General features: G+C 37.4%; 1 long non-coding RNA gene across 1 annotated transcript in view; it reads left to right on the forward strand.

The window, feature by feature from the left end:
- Positions 1-8,620, forward strand: part of LOC120788549 — a 31,011-nt gene extending 22,391 nt beyond the window's left edge. Inside the window, exons 2-3 of the long non-coding RNA XR_005707260.1 lie at positions 5,819-6,060; positions 6,548-8,620. This is a non-coding gene — a long non-coding RNA (uncharacterized LOC120788549). The remainder of the gene's footprint in view (positions 1-5,818; positions 6,061-6,547) is intronic.
- Positions 8,621-11,383: the final 2,763 nt, after the last annotated feature.

The raw sequence follows: 11,383 nt of genomic DNA on the forward strand, positions 1-11,383 counted from the left end.
TTATTCTACAAAGTAATCTACCAAGAATGTCCGTACATTTCATTGGCCACTGCACAGAATTGCTGGATGACGTGGTGTAGCTTTGTGCCAAAAGTTGAGCTAGGTTCATTTGCCAGACAATTCTGCTCTATGCTGTCCTATGTGTTGGCATCCCAGCTGCATCTCCAAAATGGCCTCATTCATATGAATGCCTTATTTCATGCAGGGCTAAAGTTAGTCTAAATGTGGCCTTAGGTAACCTAGCTTGCACTGTTACTAATACAGTATGCCTAGCTTTCAGGCCTCCCTGGCTAATTCTCTCCAGGCTAACAGGTATAACTTTGCTAGCTGCCTGTCTTATAACAATGTTCTTTACTTTTACCCAGTTCAACTACACATAACACTATTTACAAGTCACAGTAAAAATCTATAAAATAACATTGAAAAAATCTACTGGATTTGGTCTACAATAAACAAACATTTTACAGGGCTTGATTCACTTTAAATAACCATTAATGCTAACTATTGAAACATTTATTGGCTCGTGAGTTGCTAATGCTAACTGCTAATGCTAACTGCAAATATTAATTGCTAATGCTAATCAATAATGCCCGCAGATTGCATATGCTATCACCAACACCAATGGCTAATGCTTCCAGCACGTACACGTATTTCGACTTTTCACAGTATTATCTTTGACCCAATTAGTGTTACCATATAAGCATCCTTCTTTTGCTCCATGTGGGGAAAATGTAATGCTTTCTCAAGCTGTCCCCATGTTGTTTTTATACAGAATGAAACCAATATCCAGGTAATTGCCTCCTCTCTCTATCTCTGATTTGTCCAGTGTCTAGTAATGACAGTGCTGTGCATGGAATGATAAACCACAGGGAAACACAGAGCAATTTGTTGTCATACTGTGATTTAGGTTAAGTGGAAAGCAGTTCTCTGGGGTGTATTCTAAGGACATGTAGCACATTACAGCGTAACAAGCATGTAGGTGAAACATGCATGATTTTTTTTTTTTGCATTATTTATTTCTCTGGCTAGTACACAGACAAATGTGACAAATACAAAATCTACCTCTATACTTCTATGAGCTTATCCAAAGTTACCCATTTGTAAGTTCTGGCTTAACTTTAATAACTAATTACTTATAACTTAACTTTTATAATTCATTTAATCTACATTTGTTGGATTTCATTTTTACAGACTGCTTTATTACACATTTGGCCTTATTTTTGGCCTTCATATCTAGTAGTAATAATAACATTGAACTCACCACATCAATTGCTGAGATTTGGCAACATGGTGACATTGCTAAAAAGAAGTTACCTCATCAGATATCTGTGTGTGGGACAAATTCGAAGATGTTTTTTGTGGCTGTTGTTTGGTTATCAGAGAGAACAATATTTGCATTGAATGTAATATTCGAGATGAATAAAATACCGCAGAAAATTAATTGAAATTTAACAAGGTATTTGATGGGCTCCATAGGTGGCAATAAGCCAGAAATTACTTTTTATAATATAGAAATTACAACTATATTTGGTTGTAGTGGATGGAGGACATACAAAGCGCAATACTTTGAAACAGCATACCAGTCCCGGGTCCTGCATATGCTTAAGTTTAGGGGAAAAAAAACACTTTGTTTAAGGTTAGGGAAAGATTGTGGTTTTGATTAAATGTTAGTAACTCTAAGTAAGTAGCGCTAGTAACGCTTCCTGTTTCTTGACTCAAGTCACTTTTGACTTTTACAGTATTTACCCAAGACCATGATCTATGTCTAACCTTAACCAAGTGCTCTGAGTGCCTAAACATAACCATAAAAATAAAAAATCACATTAGTTTATAACGTAAATGCTGTATTTCTACTGTTTTGTTTGTTTGGTTTTTCTTTGTTTGTACTCCTGCTAACTAATTCTTAAGCTAGTGAGTTTTATGATTCCTCAACTGGTTTACAGTGCCATTACTAAACATTCCTCAAGTTACAGTGTGCATACAAACATTTGCTGTTAGTGCCATGTTTAACAGCAGTTTCATTTTGTTTTGAGTATATAGCTACCTGAAGGCTCCAATATGAACACTTAATCATATTAAGACTGCACACACATGTCACTGATGAGTGTAAAATGCTTTTTGGTTCATGTCCTCAGGGATGAATTACTGTGGTTGGGCCTATTGACATCAGCCGCTTGAGGCAAAGACTCTCTGGTACATTTATATGTGAGTGTGCATGTGTGTGGATAGGCAGCGGTTAGTTATGTTTGTATGCATGGGTGTGTGTATGTGTTTGCCCCACTATTTTGTTTTACTTGTGTTTTTGTCTTATCAGTGTTAGAGGAGCTCTATACCACCATCTTACACCATCTACCACCATGGCAACTGAGCTAAATACTTACCTCCTCCCATCTTGTCACCATAACACCCTTCCCGTCCTCCAAACTCACACATTTACCACCTCACTCTTTCACCAAAACCTCCTAAATTAGCTCTAATGAAAAGAGGAAACAACACTGTGGCTTATTATGTTGGCGGGATGGTGAGCCTGTGAAACAGCATGTGGTATATCCTGGAGGGCTTTCTACCATTAGTCCAGCTAGCAGGTGGTCCTTTTAGATACAACAGACACAAATAACAATGAAGTAAACAACTGCTATTCAGCTTCTCTTGCATTGATGTAAATGGCACAGCCACTGCACAGAATGATAAAGAACCCAAGGGGAAGCAGAAACAGAGGATCATCACTACACAATAATCGATTCCTATCATCACATTCATATGAACTCTTTTGGTATTCATTAATTAAATTCTTTAGTGTTTGGTTTACTGGTTTAATGTGTTTAATCACTCAAAAATCACTCAAAATATTTTTTTTGTTTGTTTGGTTTTTTTAGAGCTTAAAGGAGTAGTTGATGAATCCATTAGTTGTTCACATAAAATTAATCAAGCCATTTATCAAGCAAAATTAATTTAAAAAAGAAAAAAACATTTTATAGACTAAACAATTAATCAATTTATTGGGTCAGCATTGTCCTCTAATAGTAGTACATCAGCATAGTGAAGTCAGCCAACTCACACGAATGGATTATAATATGAATGCAGAATATGCACAGCATTGAAATTTGGCATCTAGGCTCTGACCTCGTCATTCCCAACAAGGCAAAACCAAACTCAGCACAGGGGGCCATGGGGAGTGACTGTAAAGGAAGTGCTTTTCCATCCACCTGTTTTTATGCTTAATTTCTATTCGAATGTCTAAAAAAAAAAAAAAACAGAGGGGAAACATTACATTTTTTTTTAGAAAACTTGTAACGTAAAAACAATTTTTATGCTTGGCTGAGGAAGAATAGTTGATAATTCAATGGAGACAGACTTACAAAAACCATTACTTACATATATACAGACTTAAACGTCCACTGAAGCTTCCACTTTACTGAAGAAACTAAATATTGCGGTAGATGAAAACATCAGATGAGGAGCGATGAGAAGGACTGTTATGTTCCTCAAATTAATACATGAAACAAACAAATATACCATATTACCATCATTTTTTCTACATGTTTTCACCTTTAGAGGTTTTACTTGGCTTTGGCATCTCACTAGAGAATTAGCGCCAACAGCGGTTTATCCTGATGAACCAACTCCTAAGATTCACATAACAGCAGTGGATAGAAACATGCATTAATTTGCAATTTCTTTCCCAATCTTTATCATCAATTTATATTGCTTGTTTATTTCCTTGTGATAAATTTCTTTAATCTAACTGAGTCAGTTAATTAGTTCAGTGTGTTTGAGATCCTCCCCATTAAAGTGGGCTTGCATAGTGTTGTTTGTTTTGACTCCAGTTAAATTCATTTAACTGTGGTCATGAAGCCATTGATGTGAACTGACTCCTTCCTCTTTCCCAGCCTCAGTGCCCTTCTATGCATACATACCTACATATTTAACTGCCTCTTCTAGAAAATTCTCAGAGGCCTTTTTGACAAGCACTACTAATGCTACTCAAATACTTCTGGTCAATACTGAGGAGAGTTTTGATCTTTTTAATTGCCCTTTTGACAGCTCTTACTGATACTTTACCTTTGAAGAAGAAAAGCCCTGCCATTTGAAGACACTCCAGCTAGTCTTGCTCACTTGTCTCTTGCAAAATAAAAACCTGTCTCCCAGCTCCTATTTTATTCAAAGTTTCTGAGAGGATTTGATTTTGATATGAGTTACAAGTGAAAATAATGATTGTTGGGAAATCCCATACTCTCTCAGAGCACTTGACAGCACAAGTTTAGACCCTTTCATAAGCAGCAAGTCCCCTTTGTAGATCTCACTTTAGTTTTTGGCAGCATAGGCCTCACAGTTCTGCTTGAAAACTGAGATCATGTCAGGGACATTCTATAGCTTCTCAGTTCTCTGGTAGCAGCAACTACAGTAACTGGTTTGTTTGATACAAATGACACGGTGTCATGCTTGCAAATAAATTGCTCTTCTACTGCTCTTTTGCACATGCAAAAAAAAATAAATAAATAAAAATGTAACTGCACCTGTGTTTTCCACTTTTGTGACTTTGGAGTGCACTGTTCATGAAGAGGTACTGTTGAGCAGAGTAGCTCCCAGCCAGTTGCACACACAGAGGAGCTTTTAAACAGAGGAAGTTTTAAATAAAAAATCTGTCAGCCTACAAATACACGTCTCCGTAGTATACATTAAATCTAATTATTGAACTGCTTTTTATTTAATGATTGGACTCTGGAAGTAGTTGCACTACAAAGACTGGAAGTAGGAAGTCAAGAGATATACACATTGAGTATATCCCCTCTGGCAAAATCCATCTCTATCAAAGGCAATATTGTCCATCTGAATTGCCTCCAAACAGCTACAGAGGGGTAGCTATATGAGGGAAAGTGTCCTCACTGCTCAACTTTATGGAGGTTATGTAGACATTTCAGTGAATGTAATGCAACACCAACACCATGACTATGACCTTTCGACCCATATCTCAGGGAATTTTTTTATTGGTAATGTGTAGGTCTCACTCACAGGGGCTGGGAAGAACCCTCACTGACCTATCAGATAAGAGTCAGCCCTGCAGTCACTGAGAAAAGAGAGAAAATACCTGAGAGCAGCATTTCACCCAAACTCTGGCTCTCTTTTTCGGTCTCTCTGATCTCTAATTTAGATCACCCACCAGCTGAAAATACAGGGGTGTTTTCTGACCTTTAGAGTCACACTTTTACACAGCAAAGAACCTCGACAAACTGCTGACATACCAGACTCGAAGACTAGAGTGATGACACCAATATACATAAAAAACGAAAAACACACAAAGGTACAGCAGGTGAAAAGAGCTTACATACAAGGTTAGGTATGTATGAACTTGTATTAATCAGATGAGAATCTGAATCTAATGCAAAATCATGTATAATTCCTGAGGTGAAGGAATTTTCCTCTTTTAAGTCTATTCTTTTTCAGTTAGCCTATATTCAGTAGGTGTCTATACATAAAGGTGAAATGGAATAACCTTATTTTGGAATTTGGTTGGCAACGTGTGAGCTTTAGTAATGTAATGTGGCACTACTCTGGTTAACTTATTAACCCTGTGAGGTCAATGGACGCATCAGCATGTCATTGTCGATTGTTCTATTAATATCTTTGTGATAATACAGCCTAGAAATATGGTTTAAATGTTGCTGCAAATCTGTAGACTCTCCACTTTCTGGTCGTAATTATCGCGTGATCATCGGTGACTCGCAGATGGAGAGACTCGCAGATGGAGATGGGAGGCGAAGAATTGAATTTACACTATGTGTAGTTGGTGGACTCATTTGTCTGTCAACTTTTTCAGTGAAACCAACCAATGGATACTCAGGAATTCACTAAGGACCCACCTACGTCTTAGAAACGCTGCAGTCTTCACTCAGTGGGCATCGAGGAGGCCAGGAGAATGGTGGAAGAACTCACGGCTGACGAAGTTGTTGCAGCACTTCTGCAAAGCAGTGACGAGGATGACGGAGTTTCAGAGCCTGTTGGTTTTGTTTCCTAATATGAAGAGTAATACCAAAGTAAGAGCGATCCATGAGAAGATTAGTAAGTGCATTTATTTATACAAACAACTTTTTATAAAGTTTTTTAAAACTGTTTTGCAATATCACATTTATGCACACTTTGTGCATAAATGTGATCTTCTGTGATCCTCTCCTGCTAAATGCTGGATGCTTCGAAAAATTGTGCTTCGTGAAATTGATTTGTGTATCAAGTCATTAACTTTGTTTGACAAAATTGAGTGTCCATTTGTAAATGTTTACTCTGTATGAAAGTCGTGACTGTGTGTGTGTGTGTGTGTGTGTGTGTGATTTTAGATTGAAAGTAAGTTTATTGGAAACCCTCTGTTCACGTTTCACGTGTAGAGTGTGGAGTTGTGAAATGGGAGCGTATCCCCACCCTCCACATCCCTCTTAAGTGTGAATTGTTGTTTGTGGAGGGATCCTGGAGGAAGAAAGGAGAAAGCGAGTGAGAACTTTCTTTCAGTCAACTTAATAATAATGAACGTCCTCCATTTTTATTTCTTTTACAGAGAGGATTCCCAGCTGCCAGGGCACAGTGAACCACACTTGGCATCTATCCAAAACCCACACATGTAAATAGTGTGTTTTTATATATAATACATAAAAAAAAGAAACTGTTGTAATGCTAATTTTTCATTTGCACACATCTCATGAAGCTTGGTATGTAGTATGAAGTCATTATTCAGTTCCATTTTATCTCAGTCGCTCTAACATTTGGTGAAAGTAGAGTGACAGACAACAATATTACAAAATTTCATTTTAGACATTTATTATACATTTATCTACTGCTGCATATATTCTACTACTTTTGTGAATGTAAGATTTTGGTAAACCCATTTCAAGCACCAAAACAATTCATCCACATGTGTAAAGGTATGTTTGGACAAAAGATTTGAAGAATTTCAAAGATTGTTTCAGCTTTAGGGAAAAATTATGTCTTTACACAGTGCTCTAGGACAAATGGGTGCCTCACTTTAGAAAGAGATGAGATTTTTCTGCAAATTTTGATATAAAACACTCGTATAATGTTATATGAAAGCAACTTTTAAAAGGTGAAATTTAAGAAGATACGAAAAATTCAAACAAATGCCCTTAGACCTCAAACATTGTATTGCTCATCATTTCTCTCCCTGGTGCATCAAGCTGCAATAAATGCTTCTCCTTAAGACATCTGAAGTCTCCTGAGAACTCATTTCTTCAGCTAATAAGATTTTCCATCACAAATAGGCTTCGTGGACAGGATCCCAACAAAACAAGACTGAAAAGTGCCTTGCTTTGCCATGTCTGTGTTTGACAGGATCATAAAGAAACTTTGTATATTTTTCTGCAATCTGGCTGTGAACATCTAAGGCTTGAAAGGGAAAAAAATTCAGAGATCGTTGTCAGAAGTGTGTCAGCAGGCCTATTGACTGATTTCTCTAGGAGCATTGCTCGGAACCAATGTGTCATACAAACCTGCCAGTGGATGTTCAATAAAAATTGCTAAGTTTAATGTGAAGCAGAAAAAAAGGGAGGAGTCAAGTGAGATAAGGTGTGGTTTGGTTCAATGGTGCTTTAATCTCATGCATATTCCATAACTTAAATGTGTTAAGTTAAACATTGATGTCAATGGTTGGTTGGTAAATTTGGAAGAAAAGACTGTGATGTGTGTTTTTTAACCCCCACAGCACCACCAAAAGGGTGATTGTTTCTGCGGCAACTTTGGGTTGTACCTAACACAGAATAAGACCCACAGTGAAGTTATACCCTGGAGAAGATGTTCTGAGGCAGCTGAAAAAATGCTTACTTCGGTTTAATCAAAACCATATGACCTCTGGAGAACCTTTATATGCAGATACTTACTGAATACAGACTAATTGAAAGAGAATAATTTCTCTGAAAGAGAAAAATAGAGAATTCCTTCACACCTGGCGCACACAAGAAGACTTAATTGATACTAAACACAGGCAAGAGCCCACACATAATGAGACAAGAATAGATTTCATAAAAATGTAGTCCTTTAGTTATTTAAGATCTGGCAACAACAGAACATCACATTCTTACAGATTAAACTAAGCCATGTTTTCTCTCATATAAAGTCACTGGAACTCTTTTTTGTGTTGTGCAATATACTGTATTTACTGTGTGTTAATTATTGCTGGATATTAGCCAACAAAACAAAAATAATTACGTCTACTGCACTTCTAGAAGAAAAAAGGGACTGGAGCATACTCATAGTTCTGAAGCCTTTAATGTTGCAAACAGATTTTCCAACATTATTGTGTCGTTTTGTCTCGTTGCTGTCTTGTTCTGCAAGCACCTGATTTAGGTACATAATGCTGGGAGATGTGATGTGGAGAGAACCCGTTTTCATCTAATCACTTGTAATTTGAATTGATTCCCTGAAGCTATAAGTGTTCTTTCCTTCATCAACATTTTTTTCTGTTGTTCTTGTAGGCAGAGCCCCATGAATTTAAGTATTACATATTCTCTGTACTTACAAATTCAATTGTTTGATCCACAACTAGATTTACGGATTAAATTTATTTAATGAAATATTGTGAACAAACATTTTTAATAAACTGTTTAGTGTATGACTTGTCAAAAAAAAAAAAAAGACCAGAAAACAAATGTATATCTGTATTAATGCTTGGAGGTTCTGGTGTCATGAGATGAGCCCAGTCACTAACACACATACACTAATCAGCCACAACATTAAAACCAGTTACCGTTTTTTCTTTTTCATTTTGTTCTTTGAATTTTACACCACTTCATTAAACAAAGAGTTTTTGAAGGAGGAAAAAGCTGTCGGAGCTAGCAAGGTAACTAATTAGCATGTTTTTGCGAGGTTGCTAATGGGACAAAAACCTGACAAGTCTATTCAAAAAAAATATTTTTACCATCTACTCATAACTGTCTGCTTACTTTTCCCTTTTTTCTGGAGCAGTTTATACTTTGACAGAGGAGGGGTAAATAATATTGGATTTGCAACAAAGCTAACAAGATATGATAGCTTCCCCTATTTTATACTTTCCTGGCCTTCGTCTCCTCAAAGGTCAGCCCTGTCAAGGTCGCTTGCTATTGGTCAACAGCACAAATTTTTGCAACAAAGTTCATCAAAGTAGAACTGGACACGAAAAAGTCAAATTGATTTATTGAATTCATTGACATTAATTGATTTCCCCGGGAAGTTTTGCCGTTTTAAATGCTGGTGTGACTGGGCTTAATGCAAAGATTATCTGCTATATTAAAAGTTGAATATGTTTTAACAAATGTGAGATACATGAAATTGCAAACAAACACGGGTAAAACACATAATTTATCAACAATGCAGAAAAGATGTAATTGAAAAAAATTGGCATTGGATAAAATATTACAAGTGGCTGAATTATAGGGCTCCATATACTGACATTCTACATTGACATAGTGCCAATACCGTTCATGTAGGCCATATGTTATAGACAATAAAGGGTCATTCGTCTGCATGGGGACACTTTTCCAACTCTGATCTTAGAACTTTGATTTGAGATTAATGAGCATCCAACAACGTATGATCACTACACAGAAATTTAGTACCCCAACTGGTCTACTGGAGCGCTCAGTGGAATGCTTGCAGTGACATCCATCTGCATCTCCACTTGTTTTTAATCTCTTCAGGCAGTGAGAGACAGCCAGGGAAGCGACAGCTCTCACAGCATGCTGGTTCAGTCTCAAACTACAGGAAAGACAATCAATCCCATCATTCATCGGTCATGACAATTCATGGACTTAAAGTCTGCAAAAACTTTTTTATATTTTTTAGTATTTCACATGCAAGACAGTTGAGAAGAAAAAATAAAAGTCCTTCACCATCTGGGAGGCTGACATCATTGCATGTATTAAAAAAAATACAGGTTACCCGATACAGCTAAGTTTCCTCAACTAAGTGCAACCAAGACATTCCTTTTAATAACTAGTTTTGGCACAGATAAAGCAGAAAAATGCACACACTAATTCATCTGCTCATGTTTGTGCTTTTTTTGACAAGACATTAGCCTAATAGCAGCAGCCAGTTGCTAACTAGTGTGAACTATCTACCAGGTAGGAATACATTCAGGTTCAGGCGACTCCCATGGCTTTATTTCTTGTAACCAGAGATGATGCTGCATCAACAAGCACACTTTGAGAGCTTAGATCAGCGTGTAGATTTTTTTTGCTGTCTGTCCCTCTCATAGATGCGACCGTTAAATTCGCTAGGAGATAGCCATTGGCAGCTAGACACCTGGAGTCACGACTATTCACTATTCACTATTCACGTCTTAGTTTACAGAACTGTCGTGACTCTAGGCAGCTATTTTAGCTAGCCATTAACTATATTACTTTTTGACTTAAAGTAACCATTTTATGCATATTGTAATAACTAAATTTTCACAATGCTGACATTTTATACATCGTGCAAATTCAAAAATTCTAAGTAATTCATTATATTTCCCAGCCCTACATGTACTAGACTATTTGGACCTCTCTGTGGCTTTTCTGTTGCATTTTGTAAACACCTTGGGGGGCCAGTGATTTTATCTAACCACTAGTCTGTGGGTTTTGAGTATGATGTGGTGGCTAGTAACACAGGAGCATCACAAGTGACTGTCCTGTTGCCATTTCTGTTAACTCTGTACACCTCAGATTTCCAGTATAACTCTGAATCATGCCACCAGGGGAAGTTCTGTGATGACTCTGCGTTTGTGGGGTGTATTAGAGATGGGCAGGAGTCGGAGTACAGGAAAGTGGTGGATAACCTTGTGTAGTTGAGCAGCAGGAATCATCTGCTCCTAAATGTAGACAAGACCAAGGAGATGATCGTCGCTCTTCGGAGAGGGACAACCGCAACTAAATGCATTATCATGATGGGCGAGGAGTTAGGAGTCATCGAGCACTACAAGTACCTGGGTGTCCACTTGAACAGCAGACTGGAATGGAGGACCAACACTGATGCTGTGAACAAGAAGGGGATGAGGAAGCTCAGATTATTCAGTGCATGCAGCAAAATGCTGGAGATCTTCTATCATTCTGTGGTAGTGAGTGCCATCTACTGTGCTGTGGTCTGCTGGGGGAGCAGAATCTGTGCCAGAGTTGCGGTTTTAAATTCTAATTCTATTGTTATCCCCAGTCTGCTGTAACATGACAATTTTCCTATCTATCTATCTATCTATCTATCTATCTATCTATCTATCTATCTATCTATCTATCTATCTATCTATATGTGTTTGTGGATGGAGAAATTTTCTGCAGCAAAAGCTATGTGACTGAGGAGGGGATATTAACAGAACTTTTTACTTGCTAAGACTACATTTACATATACTTCATAGGCTCTAATGGTGGTCTAGTTC

This window comes from Xiphias gladius, chromosome 4, assembly GCF_016859285.1.
Source record: "Xiphias gladius isolate SHS-SW01 ecotype Sanya breed wild chromosome 4, ASM1685928v1, whole genome shotgun sequence".
Classification (NCBI taxonomy): domain Eukaryota; kingdom Metazoa; phylum Chordata; class Actinopteri; order Istiophoriformes; family Xiphiidae; genus Xiphias; species Xiphias gladius.